Here is a 15,910-nt window from a genome sequence, read left to right as displayed (position 1 = left end):
TTTTTCATCGTTCCCCATAATAGCCTATTTGGTCATGTTAGAAAACAGATTAATAATCACTACTAGGCTGGTTCTAAAAAATAATAGCAAACTTATAAAAAATAAGGTTTAGACATTTATAAACAATTGCAGCTATAACCTGTGTGACCCAAAGTATCTTTTTTTTTTATTATTATTTTTTTTTTTAAAGAATAGATTCAGGGCCATATTTAATATAATCTGCTAGGGTGCAAAGTGTGTGTCCTTTTTTGTTTATAGATGTTCTTAAAGGGTAACTGTCACTTGCCAGAAATTGTAATTCTATCTTTCCTTACCTCCATGTTCATGTTGTGAGGTGTGAAAAGTACAATTTGTCCTACTACAATGACTGCCTCCATCTCGGCTACCTGTCAATCATTGTTATAAGCTCTGTCATTTGCACCTGGCAGTCAGCATGGGTAAAACATACAAGACGAGAAGACCTTCAACAGGGTTATACACTAAATTGAGAATTCAAAAGTGAATTTCAAATTCAACGTAAAATTAGCCAAACTGGAAAAATGGAAATTTGAGATTCACTTTGAAATCTCGTTGAATTCACATTCATTCATATTAACACCAAGTGACCAATGTTTTACCAATATTTCATGCCGAGGAAGATTTAACACTTTAATATGTGTTCCTTCTGCCATATTTTAATGCATTCTCTTTAAGTGCACCCATACATAATATATACTGTTTTTGAAAGACAAATGATTTTTTCTCATAGCCAATAGGTATACATAAACATAAATACATATAAACATGTCACAATTGCAGCATGCTCTAGCTTAAATTCAGGGTTCTTTGGCTGTCTACCAGTGATAGACATACATTTGCTGGGTCTAGCTATCTGGGCATCAAATTCCTGGAAGTACCATAAAAGGCTGTTTTCATTGTGTCACGTCAATGAGACATCCAGATAACGTCTAGTGTCAGCGGCAAGATCAGTTTTTAAATGCCACTTTTTACTGGTGACTTACAGAGCAAGTCGTTAGTGTACTAAGTGCCAAAGTGACCACAAGCTTCACTATAAGTGATTGGACATAAAAGAGTTAAATAGCGCCCCTTGTGGGCTATCACTCATTTTACAGATTGTCGTCCAGCGCATATCATCTTCCTATGTTCCCTGCGCACTAACTACGAGCATGCTGGTCGCATTAGCCGAGCAATGGACATATCTGCACCAGAATAAAAAAAAAATCTGTGCGTTTTGCCCATTACACCTTCCAGATTTTAACCAAAACAACCTACTGCCAAAATCTGCGGAAAATCCCTTCTGTTCATGTGCTCTCACGTGCTTATAGAATGGAATCTTTTTTTTTTTTTTCTATTTACCATCCTTGATGGAAGATATACCTAGCATTATTCTACTGAATAAAACAACAGCAGAGTTGGCAAAAAAAAATGCCGTAGAGACTGTGTGACTAGAATTCCATGGAAAGAATCAGCCTGTTATAGTGAGTGGTTTCATTGACTATTGTTAGTAGATGTAATGCAGTGAAGCAGAGGGGTCTTAGTGCAAGGTATTCATTGTCACTGCGAGACAAGGTGTTTCACTAGAAATGTGTCATTAGAAGCAAAGAGGATTATCTTTGCTAAGCTGTGTAGGCTGTTTGACCTCCTATATTTAAGACATATGCTGGCTACGTAAACCGGAAGCCTGTTTGATTATGATCCAGCTCACAGCTCAATACAAAGTTAGAATTCAGTATTTTTATAAAGATTGTAAACTTTCAATACTATTTCAATGCGAGTATATAAGTCAGTCTGCTCAGATGATTAAAATAGTTGAAACCTCTACTGTCGATTGAGTAAAACGATACAAGTCTCAGAGAAAAAGCCTTTTTCATAGGCTTTTTGGAAACCTAAACTGTGTTTCCTGGAAAGGATGGCCAACTATTGTGTGAAAATATGTCAGAGATAAAGACACTGGAAACAGAGTGAGTTTGAATAATTGGTTTAGAACTGAGAGTATTTGACTGCATTGGATGATAGTTTCAAACAGTGAATATATGTTACCTGTATTATATTTTCTAAGATTCTTATTCAATATTATTGAAAATACAAAATACATATTGCAATGTACACAACAAAGGAGAATCTGAGCAAAGTTCACATACAGTGTGGAAAAGAAGGGAAGTTTAACAATATCCAATGTCAGGTAGCAGTTACTAAAGCCAGCAAAGCTTTGTCAAGCAAATTAATTCATAGAAAAAACATACAGTTTTCCCTTTCTATAAATGAATAAAAAAGACATGGCCTTGAATACATGGTGTAATTGTGGATCTGTGTTTTAACAAAGGATGTATGGAACTAGAAAAATCAGGCTACAAAATTAATAAGGGGAATGGAAGATTTTAGTTTTAAAGAAAGACTTGAACTTCTTTACTTTATAACAGACGTAGCTCAGAGGCAATATTAAAACATTATACAAACCTATAGTGACTCTGCACAAACAGCTCTCTGGTATTCTGTTCATTAAGAGGAATGTACAAAGGACCAGGTTACTCATTTAGACTTGACTAAAGGAGATTTCACATTTGCCAGATGAAATGTTTTTTTTTTTTTTTTTAACAGTGACAACAATATAGATGTGCAACTATCTACCTAAAGAGTTTTAGCAGATTCTGTACATATGTTTAAACACTATCTGGATGCTTTTATGGAAAGAGAATATTCAAGGACATAATAGTTAATATGTTGGGTAACAGCTTGTTTATCTAAGGAGACTGCTATTTAGGAGGCAATGATTATCACTTCCAGATTTGTAGCAAAATTGGAAAATACTTTAAATTAGAGTGTTCTTATGAATCAACAGCATCGGTGCAGATGTGTGAACATTTTTACTATATATAAGTATGAAACTGAATGGAAACTCAATCTAACTACGAATTATCATCGGAAACACTTGTCTATCCCCTTGTCCCTTATGTGGATGAGGGAAAATCCAAGGGGAGATTGGCATGAGAAGATCTATGTGGTGCAGGCACAATCTTGATGTCAGTGGTTTCCCTGATGCTATCTCCAATGTGGGTACTACTCAGAATATGGGAGATACACGGGAGAATTCAGTCCCCATTGCAAATATCTGTTACATTGTATGCTAATTATATGAATCTCATGATCTCCTATGATGTTCAATATACAATTTTAATTTTATGGTCCTGCGTGACCTACTCTTATCTTTCTATGTACTTACAGGAAAAATCATAATAAAAACATAATTAAAAAAAAATAATATTTAGCCTGGTATGCACAGGGCCACAGGGCCCTGACCTCAAATCCAAATAAGATACATGGGATACAGATGTAGAGTCAATGTTCTTGGAAGATGTTGAGGTGTTCCTAGTATATTAGTATTTTCTAAAGATGTCCAAACAGGCTAGAAACATGGCATTATACGTACAATGGCTCAGGCTTATTTACGCTGGTAGATATTTAAATCTGTTTTGTTGCAACACTCAAATAAAAATCTTATTGTAAGCAAAATTCTATGAAATGTCAACACAGTTGAGTTTGGGATATATATAAAGTAATACAACCCAGCAAATGTATATATATATATTAAGAGTATAGTTTTCAAACAGCAATGCTATGGGGCAGACAGTGTGCCTCCAGAACAATGAACCACAAGTAAGATGTCACTATGTAAATGGTGCTTAGGCAGTTTACAGTGTTTTAACTTCAGGCTGTATCAGCTGAGGTCTTCCGTGACTTAACACTTGCAAGAGGAAGTGATGGAGCAGTAAGTCTCGAGGCAAAATGACTGCCCCCGTAGAAACAGATATTTATAATTCTATGCAATATTTTGTTAAAATTATTCAGCTTGTAACTTAATAAATGGTACTATGCAAAGCTACTACTTGTGATAATCTATATTAGGTTGGCTAATTAGCTGGTAAAATGTATCCCTTTAAGTTCTGAAAATCCATACCATATAATTTTAACTAAAACATGCAATGGTGTAGAATTAATACCAATGCTGAACTCGACACTTACTTTACTAACAAAAGAGAATTGTACTTTGCTGAATATTCATTATGATTGTCATAGTTCTGCAGTTTGAAATAATACATCTGATTGGGCTTTGTAATAAAGTTAATTATAACATTGTGCGATATGCAATATATATATATATATATATATATATATATATATATATATATATATATATATACAGGCAATGTCAACGCATACATCACATATTTCTATCTATTCGTCTACATATTTAAAAACCTTCTATGACTGACGGGTACTTAAGAATGTATAAATTAGTGATTAAACATGTTAACTCATAATCACCCAATAAATACAATAAATTAATTTGTAAAAGATTTACCAGATTACATTAATTCTAAAAAAAATAATGTTTGCTTTCAAAAGCAAGATTATTGGATTATTATATATTATATTTTTTTAATTCACAAACATTTGAAATGTAGTGATGTCTCTGAATAGCATAGAAAAAGATACTATTTTGTCATTAAATTTACAATGAGAATCTGAAGTCAAACCAGCTAGCGTGAATGAGCCGCAGTTTATTGTCAGTCACACAATTTAGCATGCAAGCATCTAATGACAAAAAAGTTCTGCAAATGATGATTGTTCACAATAGATTAATCTCTTGTAGTATTCTAGTACACTGTCAAACAATAGTAGTGATTGTCTGTATTGTCTTTTTTTAGTGTGTGCTGCATATATTATTCAACAAATAAAAAAGAGATACATCAAAGTCGATAAAATGACACTGATCGACGCTGGCTTGCTATGGAATCTCCAAGCTGTCAACGGAAAACATTTTACGAACAAAATATCATGATTTTTATTAAAACCCTGGATAGATCTAACCTTGACTTCTATTTCTTTGCATAACTTAACCCTACACAAACATCTAAGGTGACATTTATTATGTGTTTAGGATGAGTGCTCCGTGATTTTATTGAGATAGATGAATGAAATATATCATTTATTGAATAAACAGAATGCAAAGTATATCTCAAAAAATTTCTTAATGCCAAGATCAGACAGCAATCTGACTCTGAGTCATTGTATTCTGTATTTTAAATCTTCAATACTGTGGTGATGTGTTACATTCAAATTGTAAAATGGTCTGCAAAAATAAGAATATCGCAATTAAAACTTGATATGAAATTTTAAAAAAGCCTCAGTGGAGGACAATGCATGAATTGCATGGCTTGCATTTAGTATTCACAAACGGTGGGATGTAGAGTATCCCCCTAAGAAGAATAGCACCAATCAATGTTTTTCTCCAGCCTTTAGATCAAAGGTGCATTATGTAGTTAGAACCTAAAATATAAGTATTTTAATTCTATTAATACTAATTTCAGCTTTTAAATGATTCCGTTTGCCAACAACAGGGACGGGCATGATAACCTATTTTTTTAATATACCAGGGTTAGCACGATCTCTTGGGTTTAACGTAGCTATTTGTAGATTAATATATTTTACAATTTTCCAACTCAGTGGAGCTCAGTTTACTGATTTTGGAAGGATGAAAAGGTTGACTCATAACTGCTGGTTCTAGAGTCTGTTATCGTAATGTTTGTCCAGGTTAGATCATAAACCAACTACGCTATCTCACCTGACCTATGAAGACCTATGCATTAGTAAACAGAAAGCTCTGCAACTGTTTAAATTCAGAGTTAATTGTATTTTCATGGAGCATTTTCTCTATCGATGATGACTGCAGATCATGAGAAACATAGATCAGCTTGGTCACATGGACGTGTGGTCTCCACTTAGCCTAGTGTCAATATATCTAGCATAAAATATAGAAAACCTTCCATTTAGAGCTAGTCAAATACCCCTCGTTATCAAATGATCCGAGCGCATCATGAAGTTACTAAATGACTGTTTGGCATGTTGGTTCTTTCAGTCATATTAAAGCATTAAATGCACCCTTGGCTAACGAATTGCCTGCAATAACTTACAACTCATTTACTAAACAGTCTTTCTCTGGCTGCATCTTCACTAATAGATATCATTTATAAATGTGATAGAACCTTTCTGAAACACTGAAATCAATTTATATTAATGATCTCTTTATTCACCATAGCAAACGTTTAAATATTTAATACTGAGCAAACAGGAAACGGAATGCATCATACAAACAGAATGAGACGAGCCCTGGTACAGAATAATATATCTGCAAGTGGTTCGCAGGACCATAATTACAGAAAGGGCAAATAAACTCCACTCAGAAGGAGACTTAGCAGAAAGGTCACTCTCAGCTGCATTTCGTTTGGTACTTTTCCTACTGGGAAATCCTGTTGATATTAGAAATTGAAAACCTGACAAAAACCACCTTTTTATTACCGAGAATCAGACAAGTAGCAGAGGGCTCAGCTGTGAGTTGGAGAGGAAGGAACCCTGTTCGAGCACTTCACGCTGGCACTAAATATACATTCTATTGGACGAACGTGACAACACATAAAAGAGTCTTGTCTAAGCAGCATCTGATTTGGAAATGAGATAAAGTAATCGAGAATACATCCTCAGGACTGGTGGCGGTAGGATACAGTGACGATACAATGAAATGGTCTTACAAATATGACATATGTTTCATTTTTTGATTGAAGGCGGTTAGGGTATGCGTTGCCTTCAAGTTTTCTTCTTAACTGAACGCAATGTGCGCTTTTGCTTGTCCTAGCCTACAAATCTCTTTTTGGTCTTGTATTCTCGCTATTTCTTCCGCTGACTGTATCATGCTCACCCCATCCCTCCCCTCAGCTGTTTTTTTTCCTCTTTATGAACTGAATAGAATGAGTTGTATTTGTATATGTTTTTATGGTTTTCAATGAACATATTCTGTTGACGTTCGTGCAAGCACTTAGAAGTGAATTCCTTGATTCAATTACATATTTTATTCCATAAAAATGCTTCTGTTTCTATTCTCAGCCACTGTCTGTCTCTTTACTCATTCATTCTCACCATCTCAAATGTCTTCCATTTTTTACTCTCTCACCATGATTTACTACTTCTCTTGATTCTGATACCCTTGTTTCAGCTTTTATTTGTTCATCTGTGTTTCTTATGCAGATTAATTTTCTTTAACCAATATTCTTTAATTATTTTTTCTTTATTTTTGTATTTTATTCCAACTGCCTTTGACCAGATTTGCATGTTTCATATACTAGAATGCTCTCTTTTACTCAAGATATGTCCTCCTAAAATAATCTGTCTCTCTCCCCCTCCCTTTACAGAATTTCCTTTCTATCTTACATTCCCAAGTGTTTTTATCATTCTACTGCGCATGCCCAACATTTTAGTCAGCTTATCAAACCATCTCACCAGCTGAATTGTTCATCCTTTTGTGGCAAAACGACTGAGAGTCTACATTAGAAAGGTAAACATTTCCAACTACAACTGGCCAATGTACAAAAACAACAAAACTCGTTGCATCAAAGAAGACAATTAACACCTGTAGGAGCCAAATATATGTCAGCCATGCGTTATTCTCAGAGAAATTTGTGTCAACTGTTTGGAGGACTTGCCATACACTTAACAGATGGCTTGAGACTTCATTCTGTATGTAAACCTAAAACAATTATACATTGTGAAACAAAAAATTGCAAAGATTAATGTCAAAAACATCTGTCACCTTTTCAGTGTTGCTAATCACTCGTTTACCTTGGTTACTGTGTTCTCAATACACACTTAAACCACATATGTTCAAGTGCATATCATAGTTACATAGTTACATAGCTGAAAAGAGACTTGCGTCCATCAAGTTCAGCCTTCCTCACATATGTTGTTGCTGTTGATCCAAAAGAAGGCAAAAAACCCAGTCTGAAGCGCTTCCAATTTTGCAACAAACTAGGAAAAAATTCCTTCTTGACCCCAAAATAGCAGTCAGATATCTCCTTGGATCAAGCAGCTATCACCCCACTAATTAGAAATTATATCCCTGTATGTTATGTTTTTGCAAGTATTTATCCAATTGTAGTTTAAACATCTGTATAGCCTCTGACAAAACCACCTCTTCAGGCAAAGAATTCCATATCCTTATTGCTCTTACTGTAAAAAAAACCTTTTCTTTGCCTTAGATGAAATCTCCGTTCTTCAAGCCTAAATTTCTGACCTTGTGTCCTATTTATAGCCCTGTTTATGAATAGATTTCTAGATAATGGTTTGTACTGGCCCCGAATATATTTGTATAATGTTATCATATCCCCTCTCAGGCGCCGTTTTTCCAAACTAAAGAGATTTAAATTTTTTAACCTTTCTTTATAACTAAAATGCTAAAATATCAGTACATATATACTCTACAAATCAAAAGCACAGACAGACTGACTAACTTATTGATTAGTAGATAGATGGATGGATGGATGAACAGACAGACAGACAGACAGATAGATTTTGTGTTTTTTTGGCCTTTACCTGATACAGCTCAATGGCTCTCAGTTTAATACCCCAATTACTAATACCCCAATTACTGATTACAATTTTAAAGACCTCATGCTCTCAATGTGACTGTCCCTTTAAGCCCTTAAGGACACATGACATGTGCGGCATGTCATGATTCCCTTTTATTCCAGAAGTTTGGTTCTTAAGGGGTTAAAAGAGTACACATGGTACATGCAAGTATGATAAATGGCTGACTTAACAATCTCAGCAAAATGGGTGAATTCCAGAGTAAAGGCTCCGACTCTGGAACCAGAGAGCTTTGGAGTGAGGATTAATTACCACAAAAACATATTAAGAACATATCATCCATGATAAAGTGAATTATTTAAAAAAAAATGTTAGCCATCATATATGTATATATAATCTTTCACTCGTACTTCATATGGTCCTCTTGAATATGCTAATGGTTTATTAACAAATAATAATAGTATATTTGTGTGTATATTATAAGTGTGTATATACATGCATACATGTATGTATATATGAATAGGTGTATGTGTACATATATATGGGTCTATGTATGTGTTGGTATATGTGTAGGTACATGTATTGGTGCTTGTGTGTGAATGTATGTGTAGGTGTGCATGTACACATATGCGGGCATTTGGCTGTATTTATATGTATATTGTTGTATGTACTTGTGTATAGTGTGTATGTACTTGTGTATACTTGTACATATACACTACTTGTGTATATGTACATGTGTGTAAGTGTGTGCGTGTGTCTGTGTACGCTGGATATAGGCCTTTATGCATATCCTGTAACAATTGGATGGGAATTCATGCATTCTTAATATAAGTAATTATTTTATTTTTTTTACTCTCACCTTCCAGCACCATCTTCGGCACTGTTTGCTTGTTTTTTCTCTCTCTCCCCTCCCCCTCACTCTGTTTTCACAAAAGATATTTACGACCCTCTGCAAGAATGGTGTCTATTTTCTATCAATCCACCCATGCACCCATGTTGCTTTAACCCCTGTATCACAATTCAACTTTGAATTCTATGTGTCATCTTGCTCAGAAATGCTTCAGACTTGAGAAAGGGAGGTTCTCCCGAAAGCTTGTCATTAACAAATTATGTTAGTCCAATAAAAAAAGGTATTACAAGATACGAATGTTATCTGTTTTTTACATCAAATAATAATAATAAGTATAAAGTTGATATTACAATGATTCTTGACCGTACCTAACAATAAACCTTTTCTCGAGGATGTAACTCAATATTGGATTTATATCACATGGATTGATTGTAGTGCTGAAGTGAACATTCGGCCAGTTTTATTCTCTGAAATCTCTTTTTGGCAGTGAAGCAGTTAAGCTGATTATGAACTGAAGTAAACTAGGATACACAGTCACACAAGAAACATTACGACCCACACAAATACAATAATAGGTCTGGAACTAAATCACGTACTAATGCTCAGCCATATTGCTGTCCCCATGTTAGGCATTTCCCTAAAGGAACATACACTATTACTTATTTTACCATTAAGAATATTGTACGTAATTAAAATGGTTCTCGGGTCGAAGGGAGCATAGGTCAATTTCTTTGGTCAGAACTGATGAATAATGAACTATGAAGCTTGAGGGAATAGTTTGAAGTCAGAAAGAGAATTGCAAAACCTAAAGTAATTTGTAATTGTTTTGTCATATCTTGGTTTTCTTCTACTTCTTCTGCTTTTTATTTCGTGCTTGGTTCTTGTTACGTATAAACTTAAGTATTTGGACGGAATGCATTGGAATACATTCAAGAATACTACTCTGACTGTTCCAAATACAAACATTAAAGATGCTAGATGAACATTTATGAGCAAACAAATATGAAGAGGACAAGAGATAATTAATTGGAATATCTGCATAATTATCACGTCCCTACTGCTTCTGATCTTGCCGGTGCCAAGCTGTTAGAGATGACATTTTCTTAAGAAAAAGAGTCGGGAACAGGGAGCTCTCTACCTGTGCTATTTTGCTTTCACACGTTGAAATCACAAATAGAAGACAGCTTTACTCTTGTTTTCGGTCATCGCAAAGGACTTGCAGATTTAGAACAGCACAAACATTATAATGGAATCATTTTTTTTTATTATTCTAGACAATGCCTGCATTACTCAATTAATTATGGAATATAAACTAATAAAGCAATCAATGGGAGATACGTTAGATAACAAGGACAAGTGGCCAACTAAGATCAGGTCATTAATCTTTGCACACATGTTGGTCTCTTCCTATAGATACAACATAATCATATGCTGTTTGTTTTCTGCATTAACCTGTCTCCCGTGTTGGGCAGGGTCCTCATATCCTGGACATGTGAAATAGTATTTCTGCTTCATTAAAATGCAATCATGATGCTTTGGCAAGTGGAGTTGCCAGTGAACAATGGTCTTTCTGACTGGCAAGCTACTTCATTCTCTGTGCCTATCATTAATTCTGTTACTCAAATGGGAACTACAGCAACATCTGTCAGTACAATTAAACCTGCAATGTATCAAGTGGCTAGTGCAAAATTTTCCTCTTCAACCTAAACTGTAAAAAATAAATCGAATAAAAAGGTGTAGCGGTGAGATAGCAGATGTCCATATGGCTGGTAGGTACATCAGATCCTTCTACCCTCCCATAGAAATTACCTTTACAACTGGACATCCTTGGCTGAAACCTGCAGTCAAGTGTTCTAAAGCATTTCACAGATTTCATGGTGGAAAACAAACGCACAAATGCCTTGGCTGGATTTATCAATGCAAACATGGAAAAATTCTTGGGTAAATGAAAAGACTTAGGCAATAACTAAAATATATTACTGTCAATTGCTCCATATGTATCACTTTGCATCACCATTGGTCTAGTTTTGGCATGATGAATATGCAACAAAACTATGCTTTAAACAAAGTCTTAAAACAAAAACATATGGTAATCATAAAAATAGCCACACAAATCACCAGTAAAGTAACCTATCTTTTTTAAAAAATGCATGTAAAATACCTTTTTTGATATCAGTATATTTTCTCAAAGTCCATAAATACAACTCAGCAACTCAAACGAGTTTAATCTTTCAAAGTAAAGTACGCACTTGCTCTTTGGGTAGAAGGAGTTGCGGTTTAATAATCAGTTTAAGGGAAACCCTTAACTCATACGTAAGTAAGTCATGATGGTACCACTCATGACATCACAACCGGAGCTTAGTAAAAGAAAATCTCGTTGAGATCCAGTTACTCAACTGTCGTGTATTCAAGTGAAGGGAGCGCATGTTCCATTTTTACTAGATTTTTAGCAGATACTGATATGTTGAGTGATAGTCAACTCACAGTTGGCACTTGATTATTAAACAGCATTATCATGATATTTCTAACCTGTGTAGAATTCAAAGGGCTACTGTATCTCGGCCGTGTTAGGAGCATATACATGTTGGTGCTTAACCACGGCAATGACACGTGACACATATTACTGTTCTTACACAAAGTCCACCTTTCCCATTAAAGAAACATTCTATTCTATTCTCTCTAGTCAGCCTGTGTCACTGTGCTTCATTGAGCATATCTGTAAAAGCAACAATGCTATGCTCCATTTAATTTGTTAAAGAGACAGTTCTATAGGGTAACTGTAAGGAAACAGACAGGCTATTTAACACTATATCTCAAGTCTCATGTAAGTGTAGCATCACCGTACTTTGACACTAAAGCTTTTCAAATAAAATCTCTTCTAAAATATGAAGCATTATAGACAGTAAATGACAATCAGAATTATCATCATAAAATTAATCATAACTCCTTAGATTCTAGTTTGAAATAAGATGCTCCCCAGTCATTCAAACAGTTAATATTCCTAAACCCATGAACACATAATTTGTGTTAAATGCAAGTCATGGCTGAATCCTGCACCAAATACAATTTAGACACTATACTACTATATAAATACTACCAGTATCTCAGTAAACTTAACAGATGGCTTGAAATTTGTTATGTGCTGTTAATTTATAAACTCGGCTGTTATGATGTGTCAGTCAAGGGACAAATGCTGGATTAAACCCCTTGAGTGTCAGGAGGGTCAACCAAAAATAACGTCCGGTTGAGTTCAAAATGCTAGTTCTAAGCCCAAGCTTTTTGCTATTCATATTCACAAGAACATTTGAGTAAAACAGCATAATATATTGTCAGTATAAAGTACAGAAATTAAGTTTCAAGGAGTCAGAAATCTAATTATTTCATCTGTAAAGAGCTACAGTCCTTATACATATTACACACGCCACTTAATAGTATACCTCGGAAGATAGTTAAGAGAAAAAAAAAATCTAATTAAGAAAATTGAATTGGAATGCTTTGTTTTAAAGATATTGGTGAATAAAGATGAGCCACAGACATCTTTAGTATTCACGATCAGCTAGCAGAGGGTATTTTCTCTAGAGAATGCTTTACAATCAAGTCATTACTCATTTTCGACAAGTCCTAAACTGATCAGCAAACGGCTTAATCTCTACAAAACTACCAGAATGCTAGACTGGGTTAATGGCACCGAGAAAATATATAAACATAAACATTATATTTAACGTCTACCAAGAATCTCCATTCAACTCATTTTTCAACCTGGTGTTTATACTACACTTAAAAGAGGCAATAGATAGGCTTGGATATTTGAAAATTGCAACAGTTGTATTAACCCTCCTAGTGGTGGTGAGATATCACAATTCTTATGCTCGATATAGATCCCTTTCTGAGCATCCTATAAAATAATGATGATGATAATAATAACAACAACAACAACAACAACAACACTAATAACAGTAATAATCAAAGCAGCACAGATAGGACATGACTTCAGCATGTGGAAGAATGCAGAGAGTTCTATGCAATATTCACAACATTCAGCCTGTGGGGGTTAACCGATTCTATGTCCAGACACAATTGAGCATAAATCTGAATAAGAAAGATTCTGGCTGCATATGAGGATAGGAAGGTGGGTACCTGGTTTTAGTCCAGTGGGTAAGTAGCTGAGGCTGTCCACACTTTGCATTGAGGCAGAGATGTGCTGGGCATCTCCAGAGCAGGAAATAGACAGTGGGGTAAGGACGGTCCCTAGTGGAGCTGAGCGCTGTCCGCCAGCCAGTGGTGCTGAAATATACTCTCTCCACCTGTCATCATCACATCGAACTCTCCATTCCCCGAGATTCGCCCCTGACAACCCGAATCACACCAGTGTCCGCGGGTCCCTCTTGAGAACAAAACATGTAACATACTAAGCACACAGCTCCCACACACACAGACATAGACAAACAGCACTGCATGCACAGACTGACAGCTTAAGGCTTGGAGGAGGCTCTGTACGTAATAAAAAAAAAAAAAAAAAAAAGAAAGAAAAAGACGGGGGCTTTGTGAATTATTAAAAGGCGTTAAAGTTTTAGGTGGATACCCAGCCATCTACTTCACAGACTATAACCCCCCATGGCAGCTGGCTATTTATGGCATAAGCTAGCAGGTCGACTATGAAGGGGTTAAACCAGTGCTCACAAATTATTAAATTACTGCACAATCCTTACTTATGGATGAGTGTCAAATAATAAATGTATAACCCATATATAATAATAATGGTTAATGATATGATAATAAAATCAGTTCTACTTTAATAAGGTTTGTGTATATATATAAACCATTTTATATATTTTATATAAAACTTATATATAAAACCCTATTATATTTTAGATATGTATGTATGTATGTATATATTTATATGTATTTAAAGAATGAAAGAAGTACTGTTTTCCTTTTATATCATATTCTTGCTATAACATGTAGTGAGTTACTGAGTGATATTGTGTTGCTGTCTAAAATCGTACCCTGTGTCATCATCAGCACTGAGCTATTAACCTTATCAGACCCATGATCAGAAATGCAGCTACACTGAGAATGAAGTTGAGAAGCTGAGAGGCAAAGTACCAGAACAGGATGTTATCATTCTCTCTCTCTATGTATATATGCATATTTCATTTTGCACACATAATATACAGGGAAGTACAGCTCCAGGCAGACACTCTCACTACTCCCCAGCTCCCAGCTTCTGTCTCAGCTTCAGACAGCCCCTCTCTTCTCACATCTGGAAGCCACAGATGTGCCTGTCAAATTCGACACCCCTTCACTGCTCCAATTGCAAGAAGGTGTTAACTAGATGCCAGGCTTGGGGAGAACCTGCTGAGCCTTGGAGTTTTCTTGGATGGGGCCAGCTCCAGCTGATGATGTGGATAAGGGGTGAGCTCTAGGGGTAGAAGGGTGAGGGATCCATCCTGCCTCATTCCATTCTAAGGCTGGATACATTGTAGCAAGGTTCTGTACTGCGGCATGGAATTTTAAGACACACACATCTATCTGCCCCAAGCTCTGCCAGAAGGTCCCACTTACCTGGCTCACACATGAGGACATCTTGTTGGGGTGTCTTCAGGGAAGGCGTTCAGGTCTCTTCAGGACACGGGTCCCACCGAATTCCACAGAAGATCTTCCTAAGAAGCCTGCACAGATCCAAGGGCTGTCCTCCTCGGCCTGAGGATGGGGAAAAAACCCTGCAGCTCCTCACTGCACCAAGTGGAGGACCTTAAAGATTCATTGAAGGCAAGGTGATTAATTCACAGCCAGTGCTGATGGAGAGCTGCCGGCTGATGATCTCTCAGTCCGTCCAGGCAGCTGTGGAGGAGAGGCTGGGGGAGCTGGCGTGGAGGAGAGCGATTTCAGTGGCAGTTCCTAGGTAGTAGCACGTTTCGTTGTGAGCCTGGATGCTGGGGTTTAGTGTAGAAGTCCTGGAGGGAGAGAGGAGGGGTGTGTAAGTTAAACACAAACAGCATGTTGATCCAATGGTGCGGAATGGGAAGTTAATGCGCACGGCTTCTAATCAAATGGTTTGGCAAGCTTTAGAGATGATGATGAACAAATAGATCTTCAGCATAAGACATAGCCCACCTCCTCCCCCCACGTCCCATTAACCACTTCCTATTCACTCTGCTGATAGGTACACTCTGTGTACACATTTATACACTGCTCCAGAGACATCCTTACAGTATCTGATATACCAACTGTCTGTCTGTCTATCATTCTGATCTGTCTGTCTGTCTGTCTCTCTCTCTCTCTCTCTCTCTCTCTCTCTCTCTCTCTCTGTCTGTCTGTCTATCAATCTGTCTGTGTGTCTGTCTGTCTACCAATCTGCTATCTATCATCTATCTTTCTTTCTTTCGTTGTCTGTCTGTCTATCTATCTGTCTGTATGTCTGTCTGTCAATCTGTCTGACAATTTGTCTATCTATTTGTCTGTCTGTCTGTCTATCTATCTGTCTGTCTATTTATCTATCTATCTATTTATCTATCTATCTATTTATCTATCTATCTGTCTGTCTGTCTGTCTGTCTGTCTGTCTCTCTCTGTTTTTCTGTCACTCTATCTATATTTCTGTCTGTTTTTCTCTGTCTCTGTTTATCCCTGTTTGGTTCTCTCT

General features: G+C 36.2%; 1 protein-coding gene across 3 annotated transcripts in view; it reads right to left on the bottom strand.

The window, feature by feature from the left end:
* Positions 1 to 15,314, bottom strand: part of ELFN1 (extracellular leucine rich repeat and fibronectin type III domain containing 1) — a 474,275-nt gene extending 458,961 nt beyond the window's left edge. The window contains exons 1-2 of one of the 3 annotated variants that reach the window (XM_063430426.1): positions 14,831 to 15,314; positions 13,403 to 13,649 (exon numbers count right to left, since the gene is read on the bottom strand). The gene's annotated coding sequence lies outside the window, so the exon portion shown is untranslated. Of the gene's footprint in view, positions 1 to 13,402; positions 13,704 to 14,830 lie in introns of those variants that run through there. The other 2 variants (XM_063430427.1, XM_063430428.1) reach the window with 2 other exon arrangements.
* Between the last annotated feature and the right edge of the window lie 596 nt (positions 15,315 to 15,910).

This window comes from Pelobates fuscus, chromosome 8 (genome assembly GCF_036172605.1).
Source record: "Pelobates fuscus isolate aPelFus1 chromosome 8, aPelFus1.pri, whole genome shotgun sequence".
Classification (NCBI taxonomy): Eukaryota; Metazoa; Chordata; class Amphibia; order Anura; family Pelobatidae; genus Pelobates; species Pelobates fuscus.
This window is presented reverse-complemented; position numbering and strand designations above follow the sequence as displayed.